A 12,177-nucleotide genomic window follows, 5' to 3' on the forward strand; every position below is an offset into this window, starting at 1 on the left:
TTACACAAGTTACACGACTCCTCTGAGCCGCACTTTCTTTGTCTGCACTCAAGGATACCATCCCTGCTTCACGGGACACAGGGTCGTTGTGAGAAGCAAATAAGCTAAGGATGGCCCCAGGGCTTTATGAACTGAAAAGCAAAAAGGCGCAAGTTAGAGGTGTGTGAAGTCACAGCCCTGGCCCCAGCTGCCGTGTGTGTAACACTGGGCCCATCCATCAAACCTTCTGAGCCTGCCTCCTCCTCGTCAGGAAATGAAGGTGTGGTGCTAAGTCTTAAGGCCCTCTCCACACTCAGTGTCTGTGATCCTGTGAAATTATTAGAATCGCTCAGCACTTCTTGGCTTCCCCCGCCTCCAGAGACATCCTTCCCATGCTGCTCCCCACCCACACGCATCCTGGAGCCCCGGTGCAGAGAGGAGGCTCCAAAATAAAGATCAGTCCAGGCTGCCCGGGGACACTGCTCCGTGCGACTTCCTCTTGGCAATCTGAATGTCCTGCCGTGTTGGACTCTAGGGTCTTGAGGCCCCCTACGTGGGTCTCCCATGTTACATGCCTGGAAGCCAAGGCCTAGTGAGAAGTGACTGCTCAAAGCCACAGCACATGTCTGTGGCAGGGCTGCACTTGAACCCAGGTAACGACTCCCAATCCCACTTTGTAGCCAGCAAGCCAGGCGAGGGCCACCTGACCTGGCCCAGGGGTCAGGGAAGGCTTCCCAGAGGAAGGGCACTGTGTTCAAGGAAGAGGAGTCAGCCAAGCTGTGGGAGTGAAGAGAGCGGGGAAGAGCATTCCAGGAGGAAGGATAATGGGGCTTGGGGGCATGGAGGAGCGAGCAGAGTGACCATTAGGGTCTGGGGACAAGGCAAGTGGCAAGGGACCTGGAGCTCCACCAGGCCAGGGAACAACTCGCCCTGGTGGAGTTGTTCACCAAGTTGTGCACCAAGCTGCCCTGCAGAGGCCCGGCACGGCACAGGGGCCTGGCTTTCCTTGAGCTCACCCAGGGACCCATCCAGCCTTTTGCTAAACACAGGGCTGCTCTCCAGCCGCCAAAAAACCCCAGGGCTCCAGGCTGCCAGAGCTTCCTTTGGGATTTCGTGAGGTCATGCAAGACAGAAAATCGGCCCCTAGCAGAGGAGGAGAGGGGTAGGGGGCAGGACAGAGCCCAGGGGTGGCCATGCACCAGGATATTTGGGATAGACACTTATTATTTTCCCCCTTGGAGATGCATGATGCCCACCGGTTTATAAAGGCCCTGGGAAGGACTGCAGTAAAGATATCTGATTGACTGTTTCCTCCAGCCTCCCAAGCTTGTTTAACCAAGGAACATCTTTTTCAGATGCCACATCTGTTTATTTCCCAAGAAACAAGCGGTCCAATGAATCACACCTAGGAAAACACTGCTGGGGCACAAGCCTCTCATCCTACAGATGATTAGATGAGGTACAGAGAAGGGAGGGACTGGCCCATGTTCACACAGCAGTCTGGTACTTGTACTTAGCCGTCTGTCTCTGGGGCAGCCCCACTAGGCCATAAAAAATAGAACAAAGTGTTCACAGAGCATGGAGCCCAGAGTGAAGCTGCAGGGACCCCACCGGAGACCCCAATCCTCAGAGCAGGGACATGTCTAGAGGAGGGCCCAGGAAAGGACAGAATTGATACCCAGCCACTTAGGACAGGGAGATGAGGGAGCTGTCAGCCTTACAGGCTCTGACTGATCTCTGGTTTCTGTGGACAGGTCTTGGGCTCTAGAGAATGTTCTCTGAAGGCAGAGCAGCGACCCCTAAGAAAGGTGGATTCCAGCTCAACATTGTTGCTCAGCAACCTGGGGCAGGTTCTTTCCCCTCCTAGGGCAGTTGAGAGGCAGAGAGCAAAGGTAAAGCCCCCACCTTAGAAAGCTGGGTGCACAGAAGGAACTCGGCTGTTCCCACTTCCTCTCCCAGGCCTGGGCCAGCGCAGGGTGGCCTGGCTCTGGTCCTGCAGCCCAGCCCTAAGGCAGCTGAGCCACTTGTACCCGGGTCGGGGAGATGAAAGGGCTGCTCCCACCGACAGTTACCCTTCGACAGAGCTCGCCAGGCCCCAGCGTTGCCAAGACGACCGCTTCCAGCAGAACGAAGATCCGGGGTGGGGGCAGGGGACGTGCCAGCCCGCCCCTGGCCTACTAACCTGGCAGGCAGATTTAAATGACAGTCCAGGAAGCTACTATTAAACTGTCACCCCAGTCAACAGGACGACAGACCCAGAGTGTTCTCTGGCTGCAGCAACGACACAGCAGTAATGAGGGGGAGGAGACCATGGCCCAGAGCAACCTGCACCCCACCCGGGGGCCCTGGCCTGACGGCTGTCCCACTGCCAGAGCCACCCTCTCAGGCTGTGGCGGGTCCTGGCATGGAGCTGGGGCTCAGCACAGGGCCTGGCAAACTACTTTTAAGCAGAGGAACCCTTTTCCCAAGTGAACCCCCAACATATAAAACAGATTAAAATGGAGCTGCACGGTTGGAAGTGGGGGTGGGGGTGACACCCAGAGCCCATCGCCAGCAGATCTGGGGTCCAGCAGCCCTGGATTCAAATCCTCCATCGCCAGCAGATCTGGGGTCCAGCAGCAATGGATTCAAATCCTAACCCCTCCCTGGACATGTGATGTTCCTAAAGCCCTCAGTTTAAAGATCCCGTGGGTCCATCATAACATTGCAAACAGCTTCCACATGGCTCTGCTTCTGACACTCTAGGGACCTACGGTTCTAAGGCCGTAACACTCAGATTTGCACCCTAAGCCCCTGTGACAAGACTCCATGACAGCTACCGCCAGAGTCCGAGATGTCGATAAGCTGCGGATGGCAGCCTCTGATGCCTTCCCTGAAAGGAACTGTTTATCTGAGTCCAGAAGTCTACATGCCGACAGTCTCTGACTACTCAAGGCTCGGCGGTTCCCAGAAGGCGAACGGTTCCCACAGTGTCCTGACAGTAGGGTGCAGGAGCCAGCACCCGCGTGTGGTGGGCAGGACTCGGTGCGTGGCTTTGTGCTGCCCAGTGGGTTCTGGGGCTCAAGCCACCATCATCCATCAGCAGGCGACATCTAAATTTGCCCTCTCCCCCATCTTCCCATCCCACCTGGGGAGACTGAGAAGCTGCAGGTGCTGAGGAGGAGGGAGACACGTGAAGGGCTCGAGCCAAAGGATTCGCCCCATTTGGAATGAAGAGGCTGCAGCGGAAGGAGCACTTTTTGGTGAGGGCGGCTTTGCTTTCAAATCGGGAAAAGTTTCCCTCAAAATTTTCTGGGTTCTCTCCTCCAACCCATTCCACTAAGGAGTTACACAATTCTAACCAAGCCAGATCCTAAGACCATAAATCGATTTATTTCCCAAGAAACAAGTGGTCCACCTTCGCCCCAAAACACCAAGGCATGAAAACGAGGTTGCAAGGATCAGGAGGCCCGAGGAAAGACGAAATGGGAGGCAGCGGCAGGGCCCCCAGCGGTGGAAGGAGTGTCACCCCTTCCCATTCTGGGCCTCAGTTTCCTCAGGTGAACACATCTCTAAGGGCCCCCTCTGGCTGACCTTCTGGATTTGTGACCCCGTGACACGGAGGGGTTGTGGATCTTGGTGCTGTTCCAAGCCCTCAAAGAGGTCATCTGGGGCTTCCCACAGCCAAGCACCTCCTCCAGGCCCCAGTACATCCCAGCTGCTCTCAGATACTGCCGGACCCTGGCCCCACTGTCACCAAGGGAGGCCCAAGCCCTTGCTGGGGTATGTAGGCCTGTCACCACAGGGAAGAAGAGCGTCTCCGAGGGACAGACCGACAAAGGTGTCTTCCTCTCCCAGTGATTTGTGGTTGCAGGAGGTATTGAACGAGTGACAGCTGAGGGGCTGGGAGGAGGTGGGTATGGGGGAGAGGTGAGCAGGATGGGATCAGCAGGGGCCCGTGGCTGGTGCCTGCAAAGGGACCAAGCATTACGCAAGGGGTGCTGCTGAGAGCAGGCAGCAGGCTGAGAAGATGACCACATTCCTGCCCTCTCCCAGGCTCCAGCCAGCCCTACCCTGGATTTTGGCACTGGGATTGTGGGTTCCAGAGAAACAGCTAGAAGAAAACTCATGGCATTCTTAAAGTAGAAGCTTCCAGAGGCCAGAAGGCAAGGCCAGGAGACCCTTTAGGCCCTCCAGCCACAGTCATTGCCAGGCTCCCAGCCTCACATTCCCCTTCCACTCCTACCCCAGTGGAAACGTGGCCTCCTCTGACCAGGGGACCTTCCTGGCTAACCCCAGCCAGGCCCCCTGGGGCTGATGGGTCCACGGCTTTGCCTCCCTTGGGCGGGCTGACCTTGGAGCTTGCCAAGGACCCCTGCATTCCAGGCCCTGTTCTTGCCACCAGCCCCCTGAGGGAAGGAGGGGCAGCTCTTCTGCTTCTTCTTTTGCAGTTGAGAAGGTTCTAGATCTCATTCCAGCCCTGCTCTGCCACCAACACGCTGTGTGACACAGGGCAGGCCTCTCTGGGCTCTCGGCCCCCACTAACTGCAAGTGGGAAGCTCAGGGCTCCCAGAGCAGAACTCTGCAGCCAGGGCCAAGGAGGCCAGGCCGAAGGGACTCAAGAACCCACGAGGCGCGGACACTCCTCTGGTGGAGCGAATGATTGAGTGATGACCCCTGCCTGTGTGGAGCCAATGATTGAGTGATGACCCCTGCCTGTGTGGAGCCAATGATTGAGTGATGACCCCTGCCTGTGTGGAGCCAATGATTGAGTGATGACCCCTGCCTGTGTGGAGCCAGTGATTGAGTGATGACCCCTGCCTGTGTGGAGTGAATGATTGAGTGATGACCCCTGCCTGTGTGGGGAGGGGTGGTGGGTCCCTCGCTGCTACCCACAGGCAGGCAGGGCATTCGGGCCTCTGATGTCAGCAGTGGGTCGCTGCAGCATCCTCTCCTCTGCCCACCAGGTAGAGACTGCACACACTAGGAAGCAGCCCTGGCTAAGTGAAAAACTGAAATGCTTTCACCAATTAGGCTGGTAGGAGAAGCATTTCCTAACAGGAGCCTCACTGGCCCATCCCGGTGATAAATGGGCAGCACCCGTTATTGGGAAATCCTGCTCCTGGTGCGGGACGGCTGCCTCTCTGGAGTGCTCCTCTGTGCTGGGCTCTGGGCTCCTCACCAGGGAGTGTGGGGCAGGCTGTGCCCAGGAGGCTGGTGTGAGCTCTCTGCCACCCCCAGCCTCACATTGGTCATCCAGGGAGCCTCTGCCCACCTGTGCCCACCTGTGTGCCCAGCAGAAGGTCTGCAGGTTAAAGTATCACTCTGTGATATCGCTGAGGCCTGTGCAGGGAGTCTGCTGGCTTTTCTGGAGAGAGGTTAAGAATATCTCACTGAGAATGGGGTTAGCAATGGGCCATCTGCCACTCCTGGCCTGGAGGGCCTGGCTCTGCTCTGTGGCCTTGATGTAAGTCTCTGGCCTTCTCTGTGCCTTGCTCTCTTCCTTCATGGCATGGTGAGTTGGATGAGATAAGCTCTAAGTTCGTCTCCTTTTTAGGTGTGGTTTTACCCACCACCAGGCCCAGAGTGAGGCTGACAGAGGGAGGGAACTGTGGCTTGGTCCCCAGCCCCTCACAGTCCACTCCTGTGGCTCCAGGGGCTACAAATCCAGACCCAGTAGTCACTGTCCTCCCAAAGGCCTCTCCATAATCAAAGAGCCATCTTTCCTTGCCTGTTGGCTTCCCATCTCCCCTTGAATATGACCGACTGCCTTAGCAGGGCACTCAGGAACAGTTCAAGCTGCCCTGCTACTGCTCTGGGCCATCCCTGGCCATCACCTGCCTCCAGTAACCACTCAGTGGTTATGGACAAGCCATCGACCTTCATACCAGGTGCTTTTGCTCACGCAGCTCCACCAGGCCGGAAGCCCCTCTTCCACCTCCATGGGCAAAACTCTCCCACCCCTGATGGCCAGCTCAAGCATTAGCTGTTCATGGTGTCTGACGATGCCCCCATCCAAATGCCCCCACATCTGACAGAGCAGAAATGAGTGGATCCCAGCCCAGGGCCAGCCAGGGCCCACAACACCAAAGGTAGGACGTTAGCAAGCTCGAGTCTCCACGGGGTGCTTATTTTGCTGCTGTATTTTGGGAAACAGACCCAGGCAGTGCCTACGGGAAGCCCCTTCCAAGCTGTGCCCACCCTGGCCGTCAGTGCTGAGATGAAGATCTGTGGCCCTACTGGCCAGGGGAGACCTCAGGAGCTGTCCACCAGACCGGACTAGGCTCAGAAGTCATCCCAGCAGCTCAGTAAGCCAGTGACACCTGGCTCGGCCACTGTCATAGAGTGGGGCTCAGGGAGATGCAAACCCTTCCCAGTCTCTCCTAGTGAAATGCTGGGCCCTCGGCTGTGAGAAAGCCCTTCGCAGGGCTTCTCTGGGGAGTTCCACAAAGCCCTGCCTGGGTTCCAGACCCTCTCAGTAATCTGGGCCTCGGGAGCCCTGGGCACCCCTCCAGGCTGCCCTTGACCTCTGGGGTGACATTGGACACGCCCCTTACCCTCTGGTGCCTCAGCCTCCTCACCTAGACATTGGAGGAGTCAGGTTTTCATGTGTACCTTTCAAAGGCCTGCCTGGGTTACCTCACAAGGTGAGAGTGAAAGGGACAGAAGGAGGGTGCTTGAGGTGTGGGGGGTGGGGTGGAGTGGTGTGGGCCACTGTAGTCAGCACCCGCTGTGGGAGGGGAGACAGGTGTGCTGCTGGGTGATGCGGACGGCAGAGCACGTGGCTCAGGGCAGGTGCTCAGTGGAGAGAGTGGAAGGGGCCTGAAGCCAGGGGCTCCTGAGGACCTTCGGCTCAGAGGTGGGGATCATGGGAGCGTTGGGGAACAGGGAAATTTTCTGACTGGGATACTCCCTGAGCCCAAGAGAAATCTAGCAGACTGGTCCTGGGTCTTTAGTGGATGTGGAGTTGAGTGACAGGTTTGAGACTCTATCCCCCGTCCCTCAGCCTGGCTCCTCAGGGCAGCTGTGAGGTGGGTGTGAGGCAGAGGCCACCACCCACTTTGAGAGATTAGGAAGCAAAGACCTTAAAAGGCATGAACTGGCCAGGTGTGGTGGGTGCATGCCTGTAATGCCAGCACTTTGGGAGGCCAAGGCAGGCAGATTACTTGAGCCCAGGAGTTCAATACCAGCCTGGGCAACATGGTGAAACCCCATCTCTACAACAACAAAAATACAAAAACAAATTAGCTGGGCATGGTGGTACACACCTGTAGTCCCAGCTACTTGGGAGGTCGGGTGGCTTGAGCCGGGGAGGTTGAGGCTTCAGTGAGCCATGATCATGCTACTGCACTCCAGCCTGGGCAACAGATGGAAAACCTGTCTTAAAAAAAAACAAACAAAAAGAAGGCATTGATCGTCCCAAGGTCATGTAGCTTGAGGCAGGACCAGAACGCAGGTTGTTTCATCCTGAATGCTGTGCAAGGGAAGGAAAAAGTGAGAGGTGGACCTTCTTCAGGGAGTCTATAGCCAAACTGAGGAGAGGAGAACCGCAGGTGTAACAGCCACAACCCAAAACAAAAGGAGATGCATCTTGGTTAGACTCTGGGGTGGTGATGTCACTCATCTCCCCTCTCTCGACCCCAGTGCCTCAGCTATAAAACAAGGACGCTAACCTTGGTGGTTTCCAAGCCCGCATCTCCCTTGCCTGTGAGTAAGGTCTGCTGGAGGGAGAGGAGGCAGGCCTGGGGAGGGCTCACTGCCTGGAAGAGAGACATTTTAAGCTGGTCCTCAAAGAAAGGGGGTGATTTTGGCTGGCAGTAGTAGGGGCTGAGGAAGCCTCCCCCGAGGAACTATGTTTGATCCAGAAGGAAAAGGTGGATTTTGAAAGCAGATGGAGAAGGCTGCTTCTGGCTTCTCAGTGCATTTGGAAGGAAATGGGGTCCATTCTCTGAAGCTCTTTAACCGCCCCAGGATTGGTTCCAACAGGGAGGTGTGAGCGTGTGGTCCGCAACCCCTACCCAACAAGCAGATTCCTGGCCTCGGGCTCATCTTAGGCTGGAACCTAACATGATGTGGGCTTGGAGACCACCAAGGTCGGCGTCCTTGTTTTACAGCCGGGGCACTGAGGCCCAGAGAGGGGAGATGAGTGATGTCACCACCCCGGAGTTTAACCAAGACCCATCTCCTTTTGTTCTGGGTTGTGGCTGTTACACCCGGGGTTCTTGTCCCTCAGTTTGGCTATAGACTCTATGATGAATGTCTACCTCTCGCTTTTTCCTTTGCTTGCACTGCATTAGGAATGAGATGACCTGGGTTCTTGTCCTGCCTCAAGCCATATGACCTTGGGCCAATCAATGCCTTTTTTTTTTTTCCTTTTTTTTTGGAGACAGGGTTTCCCTCTGTTGGCCAGGCTGGAGTGCAGTGGTATTTCAGCTCACTGCAGCCTCAACCTTGCAGACTCAAGCCATCCTCGCACCCCAGCTTCCCAAGTAGCTGGGACTACAGGTGTGCACCACCACACCCAGCTAATTTTTTTTTTTTTTTTTTGATTTTTGTTGTAGAGACAGAGTTTCGTCATAACTGTCCAGGTGGCCTAGGGCCATACTACAGCACGTGATCCAGAGTCAGGGCCTGGGAACAACCTGTATGATTACAGGTGAGTGACTTAACCTCTCAGAGCCTCATCAATAAAATGGGGCTAACCACCTCAGGGGGTGGGAATTAAGAGAGGTTGTAATGTTGAAATTCATGGTGAAATTGCACATCCCCACAGAAGCAGGTAGAGCTCTTGTCAATCATGCGGCTTCTTACCACCACCACTCCCCCACTGCTCCAGCTTTCCTGCAGGGACTTTGGGGAGAGCTGGGTTGCCTCCCTGTTGGAATGGGAGAGGGCCGGGGGCAGACAGGCAAGGGGCATGGCTCAGCTGGAAAAGCATCTGGGTCCAGTGAGGTGCTGGGGAGCTGCCAGTCCTCACAGGGCCTGTGGGAGGCTCCAGTGGAGCCAAGGGGGCTGCAGGCAGAACACACCTGGGCCCCGAGGCCATGTGGCCCAGCCCTTGGATTTCACACATGAGAAAGAGGGGCCACGGCAGCCTTGCGCTCCCACGGCAACCTCAGCAAAGCAATTCCACTCCTCCCAAGACCCAGTCAGGAACAGAACTGCCGCCGAAGAGACTCAAGGAATCATAAGATAGTCTTCGAATCCAGAACAGAATCTCCCTGTCTCAGGATCTGAGAATTGTAAAACACACAATTTACAAGTACTTAGGCTCATTCCGCTGAACGTTAGGACTAAGGAGTCACAGAATCTTTCCAGTTTTAAATCACAAATCTTAGACTCACAAACAGAACAAAACCCTAGAAGCTTCTAATCCAGGCGCCAGGAGTGGCAAAGGCCTGCCTCTGTCCCCCACCCCCACCAGTGCAGGAATCCTCTGTTCCCACCGCTGACATATGGCCATTCGCCCTCTTGAATGCTCTCAGCGACAGGGGACTCAGTCAGCCGTGCTGGCTGCAGGCTGAACACGTTCCTTCCTCTTGAACGGGGAGGGAAATAAGCTCTCAACAGGAGATCCCCACTTTGTACAAATGGATTTTTCACCCCTCCTTGTTCTTTGGCTCTGGTCAGAAAGATTCCCAGGGAAGTGGAAAGGAGCCAAGAGCTGCCACGAAATGACTTTACCCAGCAGACAGGCTTCTGATAGGTTTCGGTGGGAAAAAGAAAGGAAAGGGGCGATGAATTCCAACTTGCTGAGCGATAAAGGAAATTAAGGCATAATACCGGGGAGGCAGCAGTTCTATTAACCTGGGTGGAATACCAATTACTCCAGCCTTCTCAGCATTGCTCCAAGTGAAGAGAAAACCCCCAAAGAGAGTGTGATTGTGGCCCAGGGCTCATCTGGATTAGACTGTTTGTTTGCCCTGGCACCCTAATGATGGGAATGAGGGAAAATTCCCCGTTTCCTGGGAGACAGCCATGCCAAAGTGGGGGAGGAAAGGCAGGCCCACGCGCAGCCACTGGACTGCTTGGCAAATGCTCAGGGCAGATGGGGTCCCCAGGCCCACTGCAGAAAGGCTCAGTGAGGGGCCACCAGCAGCCTCCCCTCATCCGGCCCTGTCCAGGACACCTCCTCTGTCCCATGTTCTGGGAAAGCCAAGCTTCTGCTGACTCCTGTGCTACCTGGAAAGTCTCAGGTCTCTGCTGCTGGAAGCCAAAATAATCAAGCAGCAGGCCTACTGTGCATGAGGGACCCTGCTAGATGCTGGCACGCCCTGCAGTTAGGTAAGACCTTCGGAGGTGGCCATGTCTCCGGGTGTTGGTTCTGGCAGGGCCGGGGCTCGGGGCTCGGGCCGGGACCACCCAACCATCTGAGGCCAGCCACAGGACGAGCAGTATGGGCATAGTTCATGGCCACAAGCCCCAGCTCAGCGCCTCCAGCCAGAGCTGGGCAGAAGGAGACAGACATGGCTGTGGGAGGCAAGAGGAGGAAAGGAGTGGGGTCATGTGCCCAGGAAACCCTCACTGCCCACTGGCATACTGGCCCAGACCTCAGCCACACCGGCAACTTCTCAGAGCCCCTTACAGAGGAGTGCCCATCAGCCTAGGGGTTCTGAGCTGGCATGGCTCCCCCAATAAGACAGGTCCCACTACAGCTTGAAGAGGAAGCCACTTTTAAACAGCCTGCCCAGTGAGCACTGCCAGCTGCCTGAAGATGATTCCACTCACCTTGGTCTTTCCTGCAAGTGAAACTTCCTCCCAGAACTAAGGTTTGGAAGATCCCAGTCTGCTGCCTGACATGGCCAGTCTCCCACCAAAACAGGTGAAGGAACCCAGGACTCATATCACGCCTTTGTCCCTTACTAGCTAAGCGACCTCAGGCAGGCTACTTGACCGCTCTGAGCCCAAGTGTCCTCATTTAAAAATGTGGTAGATCCTGACTCGGAGGGCAGTTCGTTGCTAGATCACATCTATCAGTTACCGACATAAGGGATGGCACACAGAAAATATTCAGTGACCGAAGTTCCTCCTCCCTTTTTCTCAGCCACCATGGCAGCCTCACCACCAGGCTTTGCACACAGTGAGTCCTTAAGAAGTTTTTGTTGCAATTTTTAAAGGGCATCTGGAGGCCTAGCCTCTGTCATCCTGGGCCACCTGGTTCTTCTGTGACTTGTTTTCTCCATGTATAAAGTAGAAGGCCTGTTCCTTGGAGAAAAAGGTCAAGGCGGGTGGAATTATCACCTGGCAGCCAGCTGGGCTCACAGTGCAGGCTACTTCAGAAGCCTCGTCCTCGGCTAACACCACAATGGTTGTAACGCCAAGCGGGGCAGCCGAGACTGTCCCACCTGGACACACAGGCAATGAGTAGAGGTCACAGGAGGTCTGGCCACCACCTTCCCTGCACCTCCACCCCTGCCCCCACACTAGTCGCTCCTAAGCCCCACAGGGAGCCAGGGGCCTCTAGAATGGCCTCTCTTCCACCCACGTGCATGGGCCCTGGCACAGGAGAGGCGCTGGGGAGGAAGCTGGAAGGTACCCAGCCACCCATTCCAGGGTGAACGGTGAGCCTGCCCAAGCATGAGCTCTTATGAGGCCCAGACTGCCAGGGGGCCAGGGTGTCTGAGACACATACATTCCTCACTCTCCAGGAGTTGGGAGTGGAGGACCCTCCTCCCCTTCTCTATTCTATTGGGAAGCTTTCCATGACCCCATGTGGGATCAGAGACCTCTTCTGACCCACAGCCTCATCATCCTGTGTTGGTGTCACTCAACCCTCTTTCTCTACCAGACTAGCAGCTCGGTGGAGGCAGGCACTGAGGGAGCATGTGCTGAAGGCATCGCATGCAGGCAATCTGGAAGCCTGGGGCTTTTCCATCTATACAGAATGTACAGCCCAGGACACAAACCCTATTTACCCTCCAGCATTCTGCATACCTAGGAAAAGCAGTAATCATTGAAGCCTTGCTTCAGATCCTCCATTCATGCAGGAAGTGGGGCTCTGGTCTGTTCCAGTGCTCTCTAGCTGGGTGGCACTCCCACGTCGTTTTCTCCAGGCATGTGAACCAGCTCTTGTGTCGTCTTTCTCTTGCCAAAGACAGTGGTATGGTATCAAGGAGAACAGAGCCAGGGGCCGGGAGGCCTGGGTTTTGGTCCCAGCTCTACCCCCGAGCTGCTGTGTGGCTTTGAGTAAGCCACTCCCCCTCCCTGGGCCTCAGCGTC

General features: G+C 55.9%; 1 protein-coding gene and 1 long non-coding RNA gene across 8 annotated transcripts in view; one reads left to right on the plus strand and one right to left on the minus strand.

The window, feature by feature from the left end:
• Nucleotides 1-12,177, minus strand: part of LRP8 (LDL receptor related protein 8) — an 85,545-nt gene that overhangs the window by 51,859 nt on the left and 21,509 nt on the right. The gene's annotated exons all lie outside the window — the stretch shown is intronic.
• Nucleotides 3,515-10,859, plus strand: LOC131381768 (uncharacterized). The gene is made up of 5 exons (XR_009210694.1): nucleotides 3,515-3,835; nucleotides 5,868-6,050; nucleotides 8,520-8,614; nucleotides 10,083-10,242; nucleotides 10,614-10,859. It is a non-coding gene; the product is annotated as an uncharacterized LOC131381768 (long non-coding RNA).

This window comes from Hylobates moloch, unplaced genomic scaffold (assembly GCF_009828535.3).
Source record: "Hylobates moloch isolate HMO894 unplaced genomic scaffold, HMol_V3 SCAFFOLD_18, whole genome shotgun sequence".
Taxonomy (NCBI): Eukaryota; Metazoa; Chordata; class Mammalia; order Primates; family Hylobatidae; genus Hylobates; species Hylobates moloch.